The sequence below is a fragment of the Equus quagga genome, chromosome 19 (assembly GCF_021613505.1).
Source record: "Equus quagga isolate Etosha38 chromosome 19, UCLA_HA_Equagga_1.0, whole genome shotgun sequence".
In the NCBI taxonomy this organism is placed as follows: Eukaryota; Metazoa; Chordata; class Mammalia; order Perissodactyla; family Equidae; genus Equus; species Equus quagga.
This window is the reverse complement of record NC_060285.1, coordinates 4,172,668-4,189,667: the sequence shown is the minus strand read 5'-3', so window position 1 is coordinate 4,189,667 and position 17,000 is coordinate 4,172,668. Positions and strand designations below refer to the sequence as shown.

Below are 17,000 nucleotides of genomic sequence, written 5' to 3'. Positions count from 1 at the left end.
CTGGAAGAATCAGATGTAAACGGAATTGTAGAAAAAATAGGGGACCATGGAAATGTGGACACTGCTGCCATTCGAGACTCTAGCTGGGCAGCCAGAAGGACTTAGTGAAAGTGACTAAACATAAACAAAGAAAGCAGTTGGGATGAAAAAGATGAAGATATCCTAGAGGAAGTGATCCCAGCAAAAAAATCACTTTAAAAGGAGCTCGCTAGATAGTTCATGACATTGAAAGTGCAAAGGATAAAAGGTTGGAAGGTGATCCAGGCTGAGAAGTATGACCGTTCGCTAAGGCGCAGAAAAGATCTTCACTCCGTATTGGAAGTTATACAATGAGAAGGCAAGCCTGGTTCGAACTATTCTTGATAAGTTTTTTACGAAGAAATAAAACAGTTTAATTCTCAGTGCTCCTAATGTTTTAAATTACAATGTACTAAATAAACACTAGTTTTACCATATTTTTTATTTCCCTGTGCATTTACGACTGATAATAAGAGATGTTTCATGTTTTGACAAAAAATTTTAAAGATCAAGGAGCAGTTGTAATCTTTGCCATTAATTAATAAAATCACTTTGCACGTTTCTGCTTGCATGCTTTTTTTTATGGTCGTGCACTACTATGCAAATCAAGACTGTTTGTGTACACTAATGCCACACAACAAAACCAACGAAACCTACGAGGAGAGAAGACCTCATGAACCAGCAGAAATAATAGATGATAGCAACAGACGCACATGACTCTAAATATTAGACTTGTAGAACAGAAACTTTAAAATAACGTTGCTTACTATATTCAAGAAGAGGTAAGATAAGGTTGGTAATTTTGGTAGAGTACTAGACATTGTATTTTTAAAAAGGACATTGACTTGAAAGATAACCAAGTAGAAATTATAAAACTGAAAAATGCAAAAACTGAAAGTACATTCTCTGGAGGTAGAGGTAACAGCAGAGTAGACACAACTGATGAGAGAATTGGTGAATTATAAGATAGGTTAGAAAAAAATATCTAAAATGAAGCACAAAGAGACAAAAGGATGGAAATAAAAATATGGAGGATATAGTGATGAATTCTGTCATATGTGTAATTGGAATCCTAGGAGGATAAGAGAGAGAGAATGGAGTAGAGGCAATATTTAAAGAGAGAGTGGCTGAAGTTATTCCAACACTGATGAAAGATGTCAAGTCACAAATTCAAGAATCCCAAAGAACTGCAAGCAGAGTTAGAATCAAGGAAAAATCCGTACCTAGACACACTATCATAAAATTGCTGGCAAAAAAGACAAAGTGATAATCTTAAGAGAAGCTAGAAGTTAAAAAAAAACAAACAAACAAAAGCCTTTCAAAGAAGCAACCATTCAGAGATAATTTCTCAACCAAAACAATGGAAGCCAGAAGACAATGAAAAGACATCTTCAATGTTCTGAAAGTTGGATTTATTCCAGGAATACAAGGTTAGTTTAACATTTAAAAAGTAATCAAGCATCAAAAAAGATGAAATGCGTAGGGATAAAATGTATGAGACCTGTACAGTGGAGTCTGCAAGCCCTTCTTCCCACAACGATCTGCAGATTCCAAGCGATCAGGGTGCAATCTCAGCATGCCTATCTGTAGAATCTGACAAGGTGATTCTAAAGTTATGTGGAAACATAACTAAACAACTTGGAAAAAGAACACAGTTGGAGGACTTAGACTACCTGATTTCAAGAATCGTGATCGAGCTGCAGTACTCAAGACAATATGGTATCAGTATGAAAAAATACAGAGAATGGAACAGAATAGCAAGTCCAGAAATAGACCTACACATATGGTCAATTGATTTTCAACAAAGTGCCAAGTCACACAGTGGGGAGAGATACTCTCTTCAACACATGGTACTGGAACGATTGGATAGCCATATGCAAAAGAACAAACCTTAACCCTCACCTTACACTACATTTAGTGAAAGAAAAAGAAGAAAAACTTGAAATGGGGCAGACCTAATTGTAAGAGTTTAAACTATAAAATTTCCGGAGGAAAACATAAAGAAATCTTAGTGATTTGAGGTTTAGCAAAGATCTCTTATAACTGATTCAAAAAGTGTGAACTATATGGGGCTGGCCTGGTGGCACAGTGGTTAAGTTCTTGCACTCCACTTCAGTGGCACCGGGTTTGCAGGTTCGGATCCTGGGCATGGACCTAGCACTCCTCGTAAGCCACACACTGTGGTGGTGACCCACATAAAATAGAGGAAGATTGGCAACAGATGTTAGCTCAGGGCCAGTCTTCCTCACAAAAATAAATAATTAAAGTATGAACTATAAAATAAAAAATAAATTGGACTTCATCAAAATTATAAACTTTTGCTCATCAAAAGACACTTAACAAGATGAAAAGGCAAGCCACAAACTTGGAGAAAATATTTGCAAAACATATATCTGACAAAGGACTTGTATCTGGAATATATAAAGAACTCTTACAATTCAATAAAAAGAAGACAAACAACCCAATTAAGAATTAAAGCAAAAATGGACAAACGAAGGGCACTGAATGGCAAGTAAGCACATGAAAAGATGTTCAGCATCATTGGTCATTAGGAAAATGCAAATTAATAGTAGTAGATACCACTATTAGTGGCACAGAGATATCTACACACCGACTAGAATGGGCTACAATTAGAGACTGACAAAGAGTGGCTGAGGATGTGGAGCAACAGGAACTCTCATACACTGATGATGGAAATGGAAAATGGTACAGCCACTTGGGGAAACATTTTGGCAAAGATATCACTGACATTATTATCAAAAGTATCATATAACTGAAAGAAGCCCATCTGAAAAGGCTACATACTGTATGATTCCAACTATTTCAAAGGCCGAAAAAAGCAAAACTATAGAGACAGTAAAAAGATGAGTGGTTTCCAGGGGTTAGGGGAAAGAGGGGTGAATAGGGGGAGCAAAGAGGATTTTTAGGGCAGTGAAACTTCTCTGTATGAGCCTGTAATGGTGGCTGCATGTCATTATACATTTGTCCAAATCCATAGACTGTACAAGACCAAGAGTGAACCTTGATGTAAACCAGGGACTTTAGTAAGTAATAATATATTGTTATTGGCTCATCAGTGGTAACAAATGTAACAAATGTACCAAGATGTTACTAATAGAAAAACCATGGAGGGGAAGTGAGGAGAGGAGGGCGTATATGAGAACTCTGTACTTTCCACTCAGTTTTTCTGTAAACCTAAAACTGCTCTAAAAAAGTCTATTAATTAAAAATTACATTAAATATATATATAGTACACATAGGTATAAATCTAAAAAAGTTGTGCAAGACCTACTCAGAAAATTGATGACGTCATTGAGAGAAATTAAAAATAGCCCAATAAATAGATGGCTATACCATGTTCATGGAAGAGACACAATCGGGAGGGTGTAATTCTCATTTGAAAGGCCTCCTGTGCCCCTCGAGGGATATGGCATGCAACACGAAGTACCTGAGGCATGTCAACTGTGTTCAGCTGAACATTGTGGCCTCTCAGAACTGATGACAGACAGTTGAAAAGGCCCCACAGCCCCTAAATGCACCCTCCCCCAGAATGTCCTAGGATGCACTTCAGGAACTTTACAGGAGAAATTTCTATATTTTTCTTAAACAGGTTGTTTCTGTTTCCTTAGCATTCTTGTTGCTTTAAGGTGCATTCTTCCTTGTTTCTTTAGAAAAGCATGTCTTCTACACCCAGCCTTTGCCCTGTAAACACGGCTGGTCTCCTCTGTGTAAGCTCCTTTCATAGGTTCATTATTTAAAATGGTAAGAGTGCTTTTTTCTTTTGTAAGAAAGGGAACAATGTTCAGAATGTACCAGTGTTAGATTGACTCACAGTCAATATTTATTGAACACCTGCCGTGTATGAGAGGGGACCGTGCCAGACGTGAATTCGGCCTTAAGGAGTTACGGACAGTTGGGCAGAAAAAGCGTCAGTTGATACCTGTGATGTGAGCAGTGGGGATGCAGAGGAGGGAGGGGGTCCTTCCCCGTGAGTGGATCCAGGAAGGCTTTTGGGGGCAATTGGGACATGCTAAATGTGTGGGAATGGGAGGCATTCCAGGCAAAGGAGTAAGATAGAGTATAGAGGCTGGGAAGCATGAGGTGAGTCTGGCAAATGCTGAGTAGTTTATTTTGACCAGAATACGGGATTTGCAAAGGGAAATAAAGAGAAGATTGATTTATTCAGGATCAAACTTCATCAAATATTTATTAAGTTCTTTCTCAGTGTCGGGCATCGTTCTAAGCACTATGGGTATGTAAGGGGGCAAACCCCACAAAATCCGTTTTCTCATCGAGCCAGCACTGGTGGGAGAGACAGGTGATGAGCAGAGGGAGCTGGTACCCGGCTTGGTGTGTTTGAAGATGCTAAGTGCAGGGGGGAAGCAAGCATGGAGTCGGTGAGTCAGTGAGCAGGTCAGGAGCACCAGGGAAGGGGAGGGCTGCAAGGGTGGCCTCGCTGAGAAAGTGACCTTTGAGGAAGGACTGGAAGAAAGTGAGAGCGTGACTGGGCAGACGCCAGGATGGGGAGAATTCTGGCAGAGCAGGCAGCCAGGCCAGGCTCGTGCAAGGAGCATGAGGAAGGAATGTCCCAGAAAGGAGGAGGACGTGAGGTCCCAGAGGAGAGGTGGCAGCGGGTCACCGTGGAGGGCCTTGGGGGCATTGTAAAGGTTCTGGTTGTACTCCATGTGAAAGCAGCCCCACGGGAGGAGGGGATGTGACACGCTTGATTTAGCTGTTAAAGCCTCCCTCTGGCTGTCGTCTGGGGCCAGGGACAGAAGCTGCCAGCTGGTCATGAGGCTAACAGGGCTTACAAAGGTCCTGAAGGTGTGCGACTCCGGCAGGCAAGGTGGCGCGATGGGAGAGCAAGAGCCCTGCGCCGCGTGGGGACAGGGGTGGGGGAGGGGGCGAGGGGAGCGGTGACTTTAGGTCTAGCTTGGCATTTAAGCAGCTGCATGACCTTGGATGTTGCTCATTCTTGGTCTGTTTCCTTACCTGCAAACCCAGGTATTTGGAACTGCGCTTTTCAGAGAGGTCTCTAAGCAGAGGGTGGTCTGATGAGGGTTGTACTTTGGGATGCACCTGGCAGCAACCCCGAGACCCTTGGAGAGGGGAGACAGCCTGCGAGGGAGACAAGAGGAGGCTGTTGCCGGAGTCCGGGTGGGAGGGAGTGACGCTGTGTGTCGGGGTGGAGATGGGTGGATGCGAGTGATTTAAGAAGAAAACGGTCTTTCCAAGCGAACAGCAGACAAACAAACCAGACCATGCTAAGGACCCTAAGCTGTACCTTTGTGCAGACGTAAAACACCAAGGTCATCTCAGGGCGTGCTGGGCACATGGCATGTTGACAGCTGTTCCCGGCTCAGATATGCCCTCTTGTTGGCAGGGTGGCCACAGGGAACCGTCTGCACATAAAGCTTTGTTGCTCTGACAGGCTCCTCAGCAGGCTCACTCCTGAATTTGGCCGCCGGGAAGCACATAATCAGTTACCCCAGAGGCATGTCTGTCTCTGTCTTCAGATCGCCAGCTCTGGGTCTTATGAATAAACTCTTAGTGGGTTTCCTGTTTCTCTTATTTTTATGCAGAGTTTTACTTTATAGGAGAAAATTCAATTTTTTTTCTTAAACAGATTGCTTCTGTTCCCTTAGTGTTCTTGTCACTTTAAGTTGCATTCACCCTTGTTTCTTTAGAAAAGGATTTGTTCTAAGACAGGCCAGTGAAGAAAGCACTTGGTTTATTGTTACTAACATTTGCTAAATGTCTGAACTATGGCAGGCTGCTTAAAATCAGTGTTGGGTAGATTTTGTTTCTGTTCTTTTACTCTGTTCTTACTTAGGGATTTACAGAATAATTACATTTCCAGTGTTCTTTTATTTGTCGTGGTGAGTAGGAATTGGAGCTGTGTAGCTCAGGGAACCTCTAGTTCCGAAGAGGAAAGGCTTGTCAACGTTTCCAACTGGCAAACTGACAAGACCGAGGGCATGAAAGTTGCTAGAGAGGCTGGGAGCCTGTGGAGGAAGGCAGCCTCAGAGGGGACGAGGACGCCGCCAGTGAGAGATCCTCATCCACTGTTGCTCCTTCTGTGCAGGTACCAACCGAAAGGAGAATTGAGTACAAATAAGTACTAAAGCGGTTTCTGCATTCTATTTGGAAACGGAAGGAGAGGTAGAAATGGTATTCCTTAAAAATGCCAATATTGTAAAAGAGAAATAACAGCTTTCGAAGTGTTTCAGAACACTAAAAGAAATGACAACAAAATGCATTATCTGACCCTAGGCTGGATCCTGTACTGGAGGGAAAAAAATGCTATCAAGGACATTATTGGGTCAACTGGCAAAATTTGACTGTGAATCATAGATTAAAGTGTGGTGTCTTTGTTACATTTCCTGATACTGGTAAGGGCACCGTGGTGTGTGAAAGAACATCGCTGTCCTTAGCAAGCACGTCTTTCAGTATTGAGGGAGTTGGGGCCATGCTTAAGTAACTACCCCCAGATACACACACACACACACACTTACGCCATGGCTATCTACCCATAAAGAAAAAGCAAGTGAAAAAGCAGATTGGTAGAATGTTAATCGTAAGTGAATATGATAAAGGGTTTACAGTGTTCTTTGTAATATTTTGTGTGTGCAACTTTTCTGTAAGTAAAATTACCTCCAAATAAAAAATGAAATGGCAAACAAAAAAGACCGTTTCTACAGTATATATCCTAGCTACATTTATTACCATGTTTGGATTCTGAAAGCTGCAGATCAGAAAATATGAGTAACGGCTCACCTATCCTTAAAATATCACTCCTAATTTACCTGCCCCTTAGTACTTTTTCTAAGTTAAAAATTTTTTTTTATTGATAGGTTACAATCTTGTGTAATTTCAATTGTACATTAATGTTTGTCAGTCATGTTGTAGGTGCACCACTTCACCCTTTGTGCCCACCTTTCCCCTGGTATCCACTAAACTGTTCTTAGTCCATAATTTTAAATTCCTCATATGAGTGGAGTTATACACAGATTATCTTTCTCTCGCTGGCTTATTTCACTTTCTAAGTTAAAAATTTTGAGATAATTGTAGAGTCACATGCAGTTGTAAGGAATATTACAGAGAGATGCCCAGTCCTCTTTACGAGTGTCCCCCATTGGGAAGGTCTTGGCAAACAGCAGCCCAGTCTTACAGTCAGGACATCGACATTGATGCCGTCCAGATACAGAACATTTTCACACCCAGGGATCCCTCGTAAAAGCTGCCCCTGACACTCACCCTCTCCCTCCCACCCCACCCCTTCCTTATCCCTGGCAATCTGTTCCCCATTTCTATCCCTTTGTCGTTTCAAGAATGTTATATAATGAATCATGTGGTATGTAACTTTCAGGGATTGGCTTTTTTCACTCAGTGTAACTCCCATGAGATTTGTCCCACTTGTTGGGTGTATCAGTACTCATTCCTTTTTATTGCTGCGTAGTATTCCATAGAGTGGATGTATACAGTTGGTGGAAACATCCACTCATCTAGTTTGGGGCTATTATGAATAAAGCTGCTATGAACATTTGTGTACTGGTTTTCAGTTTTTGTTTCATATAACTCTGTTGAGATGTAATTTATATACCGTACAACACTGGTTTGAAGTGTACAATTCCATGGCTTTTCTTATACCTACAGGGTTGTGCAACCATTACCACAATCTAGTTTTAGAATTTTTCCATCACCCCTGAAAGAAACCACATACCCATTATTGATCACTCCTCATTCCCTGCACCCCCCCACCCCCACACAGCCCTAGGCAGCCACTGATGTGCTTTCTGTCTCTACGATTTGCATATCGTGGACATCTCATAAAAATGGATTCGTACCTTCTATGTTCTCCTGTGACTGGCTTCTTTCACTTAGCATAATGTTTTCAAGGATCTTCCATGTTGTAGCATCAATCAATACTTCATTGACTTTTATTGCCAAAAATATTATACATTGTATAGATGCAGTCCATTTCATGTATCCGTTAATCAGTTGGTGGGCATTTGAGCAGTTTCCACTCTTTGGCTGTGACAACATTCATGTTGAAGTTTTTGTGTAGATGTATGTTTTCATTTCTCTGGAAGTGGAATTGCTGTGTCGTATGGTAACTGTGTGTAACTTTTTTGAGGAACTGCCAAACTGTTTTCCAAATGGCAACATCGTTTTGCAGTCTCACTAGCAAATGTGTGAGGGTTCCAGTTCCTCCATATCTTTGCCAATACTTGTTACATTGTCTGTCTTTTTAAATACAGCCTCCTGGTGGGCGTGAACTGGTGCCTCATTGTGCTTTTCATTTGTGTTTCCCTCATGACCAACGACACCAAGCCTCTTTTCACGTGCCTACTGGCCATTCGTGTATCTTCTTTGGAGAAATGTCTGTTTAAATCCTTTGCTCATTTTTTAATTAGGATATTTTCTTTTTATTGTTGAGTTGTAAGAGTGCTTTAGGTATTCTGGATACGAGTCTCTTATCAGATGTATGATTTACAAATATTTTCTCCCATTTGGTGAGTTGTGTTTCCACTTTCTCGAGGTAGTGTTTATAGCACAAAAATTTTAATTTTGATGTCCAATTTATTAATTTTTTTCTTTTGTTACTTGTGCTCTTTGTGTGTGTACAGGTTTTGATGTGAATACAAGTTTTCATTTCACTGGGATAAATGCCCAAGAGGCACTCGCTGGGTCAGATGGTAGTTGTACGTTTAATTTGATAAGAAACCGCCCAGCTGCTTTCCAGAGTGGCTGTCCCGTTTTACGTTCCCCCCAGCATTGTCTGAGCACTCCTCTTCATCTGCGTCCTCACTGGCATTTGGTGGCGTTGCTATCTTTTGTTTTAGCTGTTCTGATAATCGTGCAGTGATATCTTTTTTTTTTTTTTTAAAGATTGGCACCTGGGCTAACAACTGTTGCCAATCTTTTTTTTTTTTTTTTCTGCTTTATCTCCCCAAAACCCCCCTGTACACAGTTGTGTATCCTAGTTGCCGGTCCTTCTAGTTGTGGGATGTGGGACGCCACCTCAACGTGGCCTGACGAACGGTGCCATGTCCGCGCCCAGGATCCGAACCCTGGGCCGCAGCAGCAGAGTGCGCAAACTTAACCACTCGGCCACGGAGCCGGCCCCTCGTGCAGTGACATCTTGTTGTGATTTTCATCTGTAGATCCCTAGCGGCTAATGATGTGGGACATCTTTTCCTGTGATTATCTTGTCATCTGTATGTTCTCTTTGGTAAAATGACTCTGCCCATTTTCTAATTGTAGTTTTGTTTTTTTAATTGTTCATGTTTGAAAGTTCTTTATATATTCGAGATACTAATTCATTGTCAGATAAGTGGTTTGCAAATATTTTCACCCAAACTGAACTTGTCTTTTTATCCTCTTCATAGGGTCTTTTGCAGACCATTTTTAATTTTGATGAGATCCAATTTATCGATTTTTCCTTTTAGGAGTTATGCTTCTAGAGTCAACCCTAAGAACTCTTTACTTAGCCGTAGATCCTGAATATTTTTTCCTATGTTCACTCTAAAAGCTTTATGGTTTTACATTCTACGTTTAAGTCCATGATCCGTTGTGAGTTAACTCTTGTGTAAGAAGTGACCCTTACGTTGAGGTTCACTTTTTTATCGTGGATGTCCGTTTGCTCCAGCACCCCTTGTCGAAAACGTTGTCCTTCCTGCATTGAATTGCTTTTTCGTTTTTATCGAAAGTCAGTTGGGCATATTTGCGTGGGTCTGGCTCAGGGTTTTCCGGTCTGTTCCATTGGTCTGTGTGTCCGTCCCTTCGCCAACACCGCGCTGTCTTGATTACTGAGCAGGTCTTCAGGTTGGGTGGCGTCATTCCTCCCACCTCATCCTTCTCTGTCGTGGTGGTTGTAACCCTTCTGGGGCATGTATCTTTCCGTATAAATTTAAGAGGAGACTTGTCTGTGTTTCCGAGAAATCTTGCTGGGGTTTTGACGGAACTGTGTTAGGCCTTTGCTTTGGGGAAAATTAACCTCTTTCTTGTGTTGAGTCTTCCAATCCGTGACCAGGGTATGTTTCTTCTTTATTTAGGTCTTCTTTGACCTTTTCCATCAGCACTTTGTAATTTTCAGTATACAGATCCCGTATCTGTTTTCTTAAGCTTCTACCTAAGTATTTCGTTTTCTTTAGAGTGACTGTAAATGGCATCGTTTTAAATGTTCGTTTCTGCATGTTTACTGTTAGTAGATAGAAATATAATGTATTTTTGTGTGTTGGTCTTGCAACCTTGCTGAACTTGCTTACTAGTTCCAAGAAGTTTTTTATGGATTCCTGGGGATTTCCTACCTAGACAATCATATCATCTGTAAATAAGGATGGTTTTATTTTTTCCTTTTCATCTGTATGCCTTTGGTTTTTTTCTTGCCTTGTTAACAGTGGCTAGAACTTCTAGCACTATGTTGAACGGAGTTGTGCAAGTGGGCGTCTTTGCCTGGCTCCTGATCTTGGGGGAGAGCATTGAGCCTTCCATCCTCGAACATGGTGGTAGGCTTTTGTCGGTGTTCTTTACCAAGTTGAGATAGATCTTCTCTATTCCAAACTTGCTCTGAGTTTTTATTATGCATGGGTATTAGATTTTGTAAAATACTTTTTCTGCATTAATTAATATGATTATATGATTTTCTTTAAAATTTTTTTTTTTGTGGAAGATTAGCCCTGAGCTAACTACTGCCAGTCCTCCTCTTTTTTGCTGAGGAAGCCTGGCCCTGAGCTAACATCTGTGCCCATCTTCCTCTACTTTATACGTGGGACGCCTACCACAGCATGGCTTGCCAAGCGGTGCCATGTCTGCACCTGGGATCTGAACTGGTGAACCCCAGGCCGCTGAGAAGTGGAACGTGCTAACTTAACCGCTGCACCACCATGCCGGCCCCTGATTTTTCTTTTTTAGTCCGTTGATGTAGTGGATTATGATGATTGGTTTTTTGTTTTGTTTTGTTTTTTATTAATATTATGGTAGATTACAACCTTGTGAGATTTCAGTTGTACATTATTGTTAGTCATGTTGTGGGTACACCACTTCCGCCTTTGTGCCCTCCCCGCCCCCCCCTTTCCCTGGTAACCACCGATCAGTTCTCCTTGTCAATATGTTAACTTCCACCTGTGAGTGGAGTCATATAGAGTTCATCTTTCTCTGTCTGGCTTATTTTGCTTAACATAATACCCTCGAGGTCCATCCATGTTGCTGCAAATGGGCCAATTTTGTCCTTTTTTATGGCTGAGTAGTATTCCATTGTGTATATATACCATATCTTCTTTATCCAATTGATGATTGGTTTTTGAATGTTAAACCAGTCTCACATACCTGGAATAGATCCCACTTGGCCATGTGTAAATTCTTTTTGTATGTTTTTGGATTTGATTTGCTAATAGTTTGTTGAGGATTTTTATGTCTAAGCTCACAAACAAAATTGGTCTGTAGTTTTTTGTTTGTTGTTGTTTTCTATTGGCTTTTCTGGCTTTGGTATCAGAGTAATACTAGCTTCATGAAAATGAGTTGGGAAGTATTTCCTCTTCTTCTGTGTTTTGGAAGAGATTGTACAACATTGGTATGGTGTTAATTCTTCTCTAAATGTTTGGTAGAATTTTCCATAAAAACAACTGGGCCTAAAAATTTCTTTTTCAGGGGATTTTTAATCATAGATTCAATTTTTAAATCGTTATACAGCTATTGAGATTGTCCATTTCATCTTGGTTAAATTTTGGTAGTTTGTAGTTTTTGAAGACTTGGTCAGTTTCTTCTGAGCTGTAGAATTTATGAGTCTTAGATTGTTTCTAGTCATTTCTTATTAACTCTTTGCTGTTTGAAGGATCTATAGTGATCTCCTATTTCATTCCTGATATTGGTGATATGTATGTTGTCTTTTTATTTTTCTCAATTTTGCTACAGGTTTTATCAATTTTGTTGATTTTTTTCAAAGAACCAGCTTTTTGTTTCATTGATTTTCTCTATTGTTTTCCTGATCTCAATCCTTTTTTTTTAAAGACTTTATTTTTCCTTTTTCTCCCCAAAGCCCCCCAGTACATAGTTGTGTATTTTTAGTTGTGGATCCTTCCAGTTGTGGCTGCCACAGTGTGGCCTGATGAGCGGTGCCATGTCGGCGCCCAGGATTCAAACTGGTGAAACCCTGGGCCGCCAAAGCACAGCATGCAAACCTAACCACTCTGCCATGGGGCCGGCCCCTCCTGATTTCAATCTTATTGATTGCTGCTCTGTATTATGTCCTTCCTTCTGCTTACTTTGGGTTTATTTTGCTATTATTTTCCTAGTTTTTTGAGGTAGGAACTTAGATTATTGATTTAAGACTTTTCATCTTCTTTATTGTAAGCACGTAATGCTATAAATTTCCCTCTGAGCACTGCTTTTGCTGCATCCCACATATTTTGATATGTTGTATTTTTATTTTCATTCATTTCTATGTATTTTTAAATTTGCTTTGTGACTTCCTCTTGACCCATAGATTAGTTAGAAGTGTATTGATTTATTTTCAGTATTTAGAGGTTTTCCTGTTATCTTTCTATTACTAATTTCTAGTTTGAGTCTATTGTGGTTATAAAATATACCCTATAAGGTTTCAATTCTTTAAAATTTGTGGATGTTTGTTTAATGGCCCAGGATGTGATCTGGCTTGGTGAATGTTGTGTGGGCACTCGAAAAAAACTGTATTCTGCTGTGGTTGGATGGAGTGTTCTGTTTATGTCAGTGAAGTGCTGTCAGTTAATTATGTTGTTCAGATCTTCTGTAACCTTGCTGACTTTCTGTCTTTTTTTTTTTTTTTTTTTTTTTTTAAGATTTTATTTTTTCCTTTTTCTCCCCAAAGCCCCCCGGTGCATAGTTGTGTATTCTTCGTTGTGGGTTCTTCTAGTTGTGGCATGTGGGACGCTGCCTCAGCGTGGTCTGACGAGCAGTGCCATGTCCGCGCCCAGGATTCGAACCAACGAAACACTGGGCCGCCTGCAGCGGAGCGCGCGAACTTAACCACTCGGCCACGGGGCCAGCCCCTGACTTTCTGTCTTTTAATTGTGTTGGTTGCTAAGAGGGAGGTGTTGAAGTCCCTAACTGTAGTGATGAATGCATCTATTTCTCCTTTCAGCTCTCTTGGTTTTTGTTTCATGTATTTTGAGGCTTTCCTATTTGGCACATACCTATGTAGGATCGTCGTGTCTTCCTAGTGGATGAATCCTTTTATCATTTTGCCATCCCTTTAGTACTTTTAAAAATAATATGAAAAAGATAAAAATAATCTGCTTGATGGCCTGCTAGTCTTCCTCCTTTCCTGTTCTAGTCAGCTTTCATTAATCCTAACATTACATCAGAACTAACATTTTATGTGAAAATTTGATAGTATCATACCCTCTAAGATTCAGAATGAACTCTGAACACTCTTACATAATCTTGATAAACACGGGTTTTTGGATGGGTGTCGGTGTTGGGTTTAGGCAGGGGTTTGAGTGTATCCTCGGAGAAGGAGGTATTTTAGGGTCTTGGGCATATACACAGGAGCTATATCAGGTTCTCAGGTGTACTTCCAAGAAAACATATCAGAATCTTGGGTATTCGCCCAAGGAGGAGTAGCAGAGCCTACTGCTTGAGAGAGGTGGGACTTGAGAGGGTTTACAGGCTATGGTGCAGGTGGAGCGGGGACAAGCAGAGCTTGGCAGACTCTCTTAGTTGAGGAGATGGAGCTGAGAGTCTGGAGAGACCCAAGTGTCTAGTGTTCCCTGGGCAAAGTCCCAGAGGAGGATCACACAGAGAGCACTCTGGAGATCTGCTCAAGTGCTGATTGGTGCATGGATATGAGCAAAACTACCGGAGGCCAAGAAGAGAACCATCTGAGAGGGTCAGAGGGAACAGAGCCCGGCACTCACACGGGGCCGGGAACAGTGCCTGTTCCACCTGCCAGTCTGGAAAACCTCATACTTCAAGGGGAATTGGACAGAGTACTCAGCAGGATCTTGCCTCGGTAGTGGGGACTGAGTATGCTGGACTACATACTGCCGTGCTTCTGCCGAGCAAATGTCAAAAATAAGATAGAAAAGGATTGAGCTTTTTTCCAAGTAATGTAACTGCATTCCAGAACAAAGATCAAGACTATTCATAGGGGGTCCAGTCCCTGCTGTGTGCAGGCGCAGAGCAGAGGGCTCTCCTCATCACTGGGCGCTGCTTGTGGGCTTGTGACTCTGTCACAGTGGTGGCCACTCGTCTCCGGCAGCATGAGAGGCTTCAGCAGCAAGGAGCACACCGCGCCCTTCACCCTCAAGTACTGAGTCTTCCTCAAAAATGAAAAAGCACTATATATATATATATCTCTCCATTTCGTGATATTCCAATTTATGCAGATGAGGATGTGTTCCACGCGGTGGTTGAAGCGCCACTCTGGTCTAAAACAAAGATGGAGATTGCTACAAAGGACCCTTTCAAACCAATTAAACAAGAAGTGACGAAAGGAAAACTTCGTTATGTGGCAAATTTGTTCCCTTGTAAAGGATATATCTGAAACTATGGTGCCATCCCTTAGACTTGGGAAGACCCAGGACATAATGACAAACACACTGGCTGTTGTGGTGAAAATGACCCAATTGATGTGTGTGAAATTGGAAGCAAGGTGTGCTCAAGAGGTGAAATAATCGTGGTGAAATTTCTGGGCATCTTGGCTATGATTGATGAATGGGAAACCACCTGGAAAGTCATTGCCATTAATGTGGGTGATCCTGATGCAGCCAATTATAATGATGTTAATGATGTCAAGCGGCTGAAACCTGGTTACCTGGAAGCTACTGTGGTTTAGAAGGTACAAGCTTCCTGATGGAAAACCAGGGAACCAGTTTGCTTTCCATGCAGAATTTAAAGATAAGGACTTTGCAATTTATATTATTAAAAGCACTCATGACTAGTGGAGAGCAATGGTGACAAAGAAAATCGATGGAATAGGAATCAGTTGCATGAATACCAGGGTGTCTGAGAGTCCCTTCAAGTGTGATCCTGATGCTGCCAAAGCCACTGTGGATGCTTTACCACGGCCATGTGAGTCTGCCTGCACAGTCCCAACAGATGTGGATAAGTGGTTCCATCACCAGAAAAACTAAGGAAATGTCTCTGGAATACAAGCTTATATTGCCACATCCTGTTCGTCTGGAAGTATTAGATACAAAAGTAGTAGCCTCTCAAAGCTTTAAATTTATAGAACTAACATAACTCAAGCAATTTCTGCTGTGACCAATCCAATATATTCAAAATATATTCCAAGAATACATGTTATCCATCTAAAAGCATTTTTCATATCTCAACTGAGATAACTCTTAGTACATGCTTAAATATCAAAGCAGTTGATAAACTTCTGAGGAAGCAGTTAGTGAGTAAATGTGTAAGGTAAGTAAATATTGGATGTATATATTTACCATGTGTTAGGAAATAAAGTTATTTTGCTGGAAAAAAAAGAATATAGGAATACAAAACTATCCAACACTGAACAAGATAAAATCACAATATTTGGCATCTAATCAAAGATTACTAGGCATGCAAAAAAGCAGGAAAAGAGGATCCATAAGGAGTAGAAAAAACCTGATAAATCAAAACCTACTACTGACCTAGAAAACCTAGAACTGATAGAGAAATTTGATTTAGCAGACAGGGACATTAAAGTAGCTATTATGATGTGTTTCAGATGTTTGAAAAGTTGAGGAGACAACAAAAGATACAAATTGAACTACACTGAAAACTATAATGTCTGGGATTAAAAATACAGTGGATAGGATTAACAGCCGATTAGACATGGCAGAAGAAAAGATTAGTGAACTTGAAGGTATAGCAATAGAAACTGTCTGAAATGGCATACATAGAGAAAAAAGAATTTTAAAAAATGAAAACAGCATGAGTGAATTGTAGAACAACTTTAAGCAGCCTACTCTATGTATAATTGGAGACCCTGGGGGAAAAAGTGGAGGGCATAAAAAAATATTTGAAGAAACAGTGGGGTCAGTTCATTGGGAAAATCGAACTGGTCTAAAAGTTGATGCATCTAATAGCAAAGCTTTAACATAAATGAAGCAAAAACTGGTAGAACTGTGAGGAGAAGTAGACAAATACACAATTATAGTCAGAGACAATTCATAGAACAAATATAGAGAATATCAGCAAGGATATAGTAGAAGATTTGAACAATACCATCAACCGAGTTGATCTAATTGACATTTATATATAGAACAGTCCACCCAACAACAGCAGAATATACATTATTTTCAAGTGCACACAGAGAATTTACCAAGATAGACCATATTCTGGGCCATAAAACAAGTCTCAATAAATTTGAAAAGACTCAAGTCATACAGAGTAGATTCTGTAGCCATAATGGAAGTAAATTAGAAATCAATAACATAAACATGACTGAAAAATCACCAAATATTTGGAAACTAAATGACACACTTCCAGATAACCCATGGGTCAATAAAGAAACCAAAAAAGAAATTAGAAAGTATTTTGAACTGAATGAAAATAAAAACAACATATTAAAATTTGTGCAATGCTGCTAAGCAGTATTTAGATGGAAATTTATAGCACCAAACACCTATATTAGAAGAGTAGAAAGGACTCGAATCAATGTCCTAAAGAAACTAGAAAAAGAGGAGCAAATTAAACCCAATGTAACAGAAAAAAAGAATAGTAAAGATGAGAGTGGAAATCAATGAATAGAAAACGAAACCACTGTAGAGAAAATCAATGAGACACAAAGCTGGTTCCTTCAGAAGATCAATAAAATTGATAAATCTCTAGCCTGGCTGATCCAGAAAAAAGAAAAGACACAGATTAATCAATATCTGCAATGAGAGAGTCATTATTACTACAGATTCTACAGATATCAAAAGGGTAACAAGATAATATTATAAACAACTTTATGCCAACAAATTTGACAACTCAGATGAAAAGGACAAATTACTTGAAATACACAGACTTCCAAA

General features: G+C 40.3%; 1 protein-coding gene and 1 pseudogene across 7 annotated transcripts in view; both read left to right on the top strand.

Moving 5' to 3' along the window:
- PPARA (peroxisome proliferator activated receptor alpha) overlaps positions 1–17,000 on the top strand; it is a 72,793-nt gene that overhangs the window by 13,648 nt on the left and 42,145 nt on the right. The window lies entirely within an intron of this gene.
- On the top strand, positions 10,442–15,273 carry LOC124230533 (inorganic pyrophosphatase-like; annotated as a pseudogene).